Source organism: Chelmon rostratus, chromosome 7 (assembly GCF_017976325.1).
Source record: "Chelmon rostratus isolate fCheRos1 chromosome 7, fCheRos1.pri, whole genome shotgun sequence".
Lineage (NCBI taxonomy): Eukaryota > Metazoa > Chordata > Actinopteri > Chaetodontiformes > Chaetodontidae > Chelmon > Chelmon rostratus.
Genome location: NC_055664.1, coordinates 27,971,570 through 27,976,899, shown reverse-complemented (window position 1 = coordinate 27,976,899; position 5,330 = coordinate 27,971,570).

Below are 5,330 nucleotides of genomic sequence, written 5' to 3'. Positions count from 1 at the left end.
CACAGTGTGAAAATACACAGAACCTTAAAAGTATTATCAACAGATTGTACTTAAAGTACTTAAAGTAAAAGTACTGCTGTATCAGTAAACTGTTGCTGTCAGTGTTTCTCATCATCTCTGATGTTTGTGGATTAATATTCCTGCTGTAGATGTTTCAGGTTGAGCTCATTTGAACTACTTTGTATCCTGTTGGCTGGTTTAATCTACAGCGATGCATCATATTCTATAAGATCATCATATGTTTGTCCTGTGAGAACCTCGTATCTCGGAAAAACAGCCTGTTGTCAGCTCTGTGACGATGCATTTTCAGCTGATCCAAGAGGCTTTTTAAACAGTTTATTTAGCTGAAGAAGGACGAGAAGACATGAAGGAAAACTTCATCCTTCAGTTTATCACAAACATTCAACAGCAACACATCTGGAGATACGAGCTTTTCACTGGACAGGAAGGAATCTGAAGAGTAACTGTAACTAAAGCTGTCAGACAAATGTAGTGGAGTAGAATTTGCACAAATGAAAATACTCAAGTAAACTACAAGTATGTTGTATTTTCAGCCTGCTAAAGTACTTGAGTAAAAGTACTTCCATTCTTCTAGCTGTGACCTGATGAGGAGAAGAAAACAAGCAGTTCCTCTACAGTTCAGAAATATCTTAAGAATATCAGAGTGAAAGTGGAGCTTTGGTTCAGTGAAGCAGCTTTAATCTGCAGCAGAGGATCTTTGTCACAGACGAACTGAAGAGATCAAAGCGGGAAATGACAGCAGTCAACGAGCTGTTCTCACCTTCTCTGCTCTGAACTGCACACGCTCAGTCTGCAGGGACCGAAACTGTCTGATGCTCAACTTAATGCTAAGTAAACCCGACTTTCTGCTTCGTTAAAGTCTCCATTATGTTACTTATTACTGCAGCAGCAGCACTGGTGATGTGAGTGACAGTGGTGGTATTAAAGTAGCAGTACTAGCTGCAGCAGTAGTATTTAGTAAGAGCACAGTATAGATATACACAGTGGCACAAAGACATTTATAATAATTTCTCTTTCTCTCTTTATTGTCCTTGTTTTATCATGTAAATGTAAGATATCAAAGGATAACTGAGAGTTTTAAAACAGGACCCTCTACAGACAGAAGAACACTTCAAAGCCTGAAATGTAAATATAATTTTCTGTTGAGTCTCTGATGTGATGTTAGCTCGGTCTGACTTCTGAGGGAAGATCAATCAGTGATCAATAGCAGATCAATCAGTGTCCTCTCTTTCAACCCCTTCTGATCTGATCGATCATTAACAGTCACGACATGAATACAAAGAAACACATTATCAGAAATCCTCAGACTGAAGATTAAAGAGCAAAAGGAACAACGGCTGCTGAATATTTATACAGCGAAATCTGAAGTGAGATGAGTTCAGTACACAAACAGAACAGTTTAATGTCATCACAGCTCAATATCAGCACAGTTCAATACCAGTACAGTTCAATAATCACAGTTCAATATCAGTACAGTTCAATATCAACACAGTTCAATATCAGCACAGTTCAATATCAGCACAGTTCAATAATCACAGTTCAATATCATCACAGTTCAATATCATCACAGTTCAATATCAGTACAGTTCAATATCATCACAGTTAAATATTCACAGTTCAATATCATCACAGTTCAATAACATCACAGTTCAATATCATCACAGTTCAATAATCACAGTTCAATATCAGTATAGTTCATTATCAGCACAGGTATCAAGAGCTGAACTTTCTGTGTGATTTCAAATCTCAGTCTGTATTTATTTAGTAATTTTTTAAAGTTTCTACATTTTTCTGTTTTTTATTTCTATGTCAGAAGTCATCTTACGTAACTTGATGCTAATCTGGGGGGAAACAGGACTCTATTATTTGTAAATAGTGTTATGCTAACAGTCAATTTGCTATGCTAACAATGAATTTAAAATAATTAATTGGAAGTATATTAATTGAACACTGTTTTTATTTTCTCTATAATTAATTACTGAATACTAAATTATATCTGTGGAATTATCTCGACTTTACAGACCCATAAAATAAAGCAGTCTATATTTATAGTTAATTTAGATGTAATTGAAACACATTCATACGTTATTATTGGTGACAATAAATTTAATGAAGTTTAGAAAGTGAGTCAGAGGTCAGAGGTCACGGTCACTCAGGAAACAGATGGAACAAAATCAAATGTTGTGTTTTGCCCTGAATTTTGTCTACCAGACTATGCACCTCACCCACCAACCAATCAAACACGTCAGTTAACATTAGAGAAGGAGCTGCAGGCAGTCCGGATTTCACCTGCTGGAATTAACTCATGTAGTGTAGCAGAAGGCGGGAAGGACAGGAAGTAGCGTGGGCGGGCCTGTATGCTCAAACTGTGAAGCTAGCATGGCTAACAGGCTAACAAAAGTCCTCCCCACTTGTTATCAAATGCTTTATCGTCATTCACAGCTATCGTTGTCCTTCCCTGTAGCCAAGCAGCACCTCTCTTTCAGATGTCACTTTTGGCCTTTTTGGGCTTCCATACTTCTCTGCTGCTTGTGTCTTTTTGTCCGCAGCTACATTAATGAGAATATGAATAATGTCCTGAATGGAGGATCAGTCCTTCTGTCTCAAAGTGGAGGACGCTGGAGAGTCTGCTGGTTTCACATGTCCCCGCTGAGCCTGACTGAACTCTTTGTGACAGGAAGTGACCAAGTCTCAACCTGTTTTTACTGAAGTGAATGGGAACAACATCTATGGTGCAGCACCTTTATGGTAATGGACGGGGTTTGGCTCGGCCAATCACAGTGAAGCATAGTTTGAGAGGACGCAGCGTCTGTGAGACTTGACTCAGGGCAAAGATTTAACAGTACAAATATCTTAAATGAATAAAAGGCAAAGAGGTGAAAGTGACTTTTAATGAGACAACTGAGAGACAAGTTCAGCTGACGTCCTCCATCATTGTCTCAGTGCGTTAATGTCAACATGCTGCTCTGGGATGTCCAGTCCAGACATTCGTCTTCTTCTAACTTTTATTTGTCTTGTAGGATTTTATTCCTCCTCCAGCTGGAGAGTGTTTCACACCAGGTGTGTGTGTGTGTGTGTGTGTGTGTGTGTGTGTGTGTGTGTTCGTCTTTTGCTGCCTCGTCTCTCTCAGCATGAATCAGCAAAAATGTCACAAAGCCCCAGACTGAGCTGGACTCCAGACATCCAGCAGCCTGTCTCTCTCTCTCTCTCTGCTGTCTGTCAGTGTATCTCTGTCTCTGTCTCTCTCTTTGTCAGTGTCTCTCTCTCTGCCAGTGTCTCTCTGTGTCTGTCTCTCTGTCTCTCTCTTTGTCTGTCTCTGCTATCTGTCTGCTGTCTCTCTCTCTGTCTCTCTCTCTGTCAGTCTCTCTGTGTCAGTGTCTCTCTTTCTGTCTGCTGTCTCTTTCTCTCTGTCTGTCTCTCTCTGTCTGCTGCCTCTGCTGTCTGTCTGCTGTCTCTCTCTCTGTCTCTCTCTCTGTCAGTGTCTCTCACTCTGCCAGTGTCTCTCTTTGTGTCTGCTGTCTCTCTCTCTGTCTGCTGTCTGTCTGGTTCGCTCTAGGTCTCTCTCTCTGTCTGCTGTCTCTCTCTCTGTCTGCTGTCTCTGTGTCTGTCTCTGCTGTCTGTCTCGTTCGCTCTCTATCTGCTGTCTGTCTGTCTCTCTCTCTGTCTGCTGTCTCTGTGTCAGTCTCTGCTGTCTGTCTCGTTCGCTCTCTGTCTGCTGTCTCTCTATCTGCTGTCTGTCTGTCTGTCTCTCTCTCTGTCTGCTGTCTCTGTGTCTGTCTCTGCTGTCTGTCTCGTTCGCTCTCTGTCTGCTGTCTCTCTGTCTGTCTCTGCTGTCTGTCTCGTTTGCTCTCTGTCTGCTGTCTCTCTGTCTGCTGTCTCTGTGTCTGTCTCTGCTGTCTGTCTGGTTCGTCTCTGTCTGCTGTCTGATTGGAGAACACGGCGGGAGTTCACTCGCAGGGCTTTCTGGACGGGTTTCAGTTCTCTGCTCGCTCTGCCTTTTGGCGACGTATTATCCCTCCGTCCACGCTGGCTGGGTTTCAATACTGTGTCTCCTCTGCACTGTGTGTAAGACAGCCTTTGGCCGTGATCTCAATACTCCGTTTTCTGGCTGGGTTTCAGTACTGTTGACTCTGACTCTGTTGGCTGATTGCAGTGGAGCATCGTGTATCTTTGGGCTGAGTTTCAACACTGTCCTGAGTGCCTTTCATTGCCGGTCAGTCGCTGTTTTGAATGGTGTTTAGTGCTGATCAGCAGTGAAGGACAGAAGATGCATCAGAGCTTCAGTGAAATGATGATTATCATGTGATTGCTCTTGCGTTTGGCAGTTTTGCAGCTTAATGTGAACTGTGTGATGGAAATCAATGAGGGTTTGTAGAAGATCTTTCATCCACAATCGTTTCTGCAGAAATCAGCAGCTCTGTCTTCAGTGTCCGGGACACTCAGAGACTCTGCAGCCATGCTAGCAGATCTGTGAGGCTGCACTGAAGCACTGCGACGCTATGAGCTAAATGCTATTAGCACCAAAGATAAACTACTGCTCGCCGCGGGCTGATGGGTACCACATTAGCTTTGGTCATGAACCAAAATATCGGTCAATTTAAAAGTCTGATCTGATGAGTCAGATGAAAAGTCAGGAGGAGAAAAGGAGAAACAGGGAGGAGGCAGAATCGGAGGTCTGAGTCTCATCCAGACTGATGTTTCAGTCTGTGACCCGGCGATGACCTGAGAGAGAAGAGAATCACCCTCTCTCTCTCTCTCTCTCTCTTCTGTCTCTGCATGTCTCTCTCCCTCTGTCCAGCGCTCAGATCAGCTGATCCAGATCTCAGTGAAGAGGAGGATTATTCTGGTCTGGAGTTTAGTTTGTGAATGAAACCCGCTGGCATCAAGCTGAATACTCTCTCTGGGCGTCTGCTGGATGACTCATGTCACAGCTGCTGGTTAGAAATACTGACTGATTCTTGAAATTCATTCCAGATTTACTGCTCCATATTCTTCAGTTGTCTCAGTTTTGGTTTTATGATGTGTTCTGGCTCAGGACCGTCAGTGGTGTCTGTGATGTAGATAAAAACATTTTTTCAGCTAAAACTGGCTGTTAAACTCCTTCACCACCTCTCAGCGTCTCAGTCTCTGCCATTGGTCAGCCCCCTTACATAATAATGAGCCTGATTGGATATTCACAGCTGTGAGGTGCAGCTGCAGTGTGCTGTGTGACCAGCAGGGGGCGGTGCAGGCAGCAGAGCAGACAGACAGGAAGGTTAGACCATTATGTAACGTCTCTTTCTTCCAGTCCTCTTTCTGTTTCTCTTTTC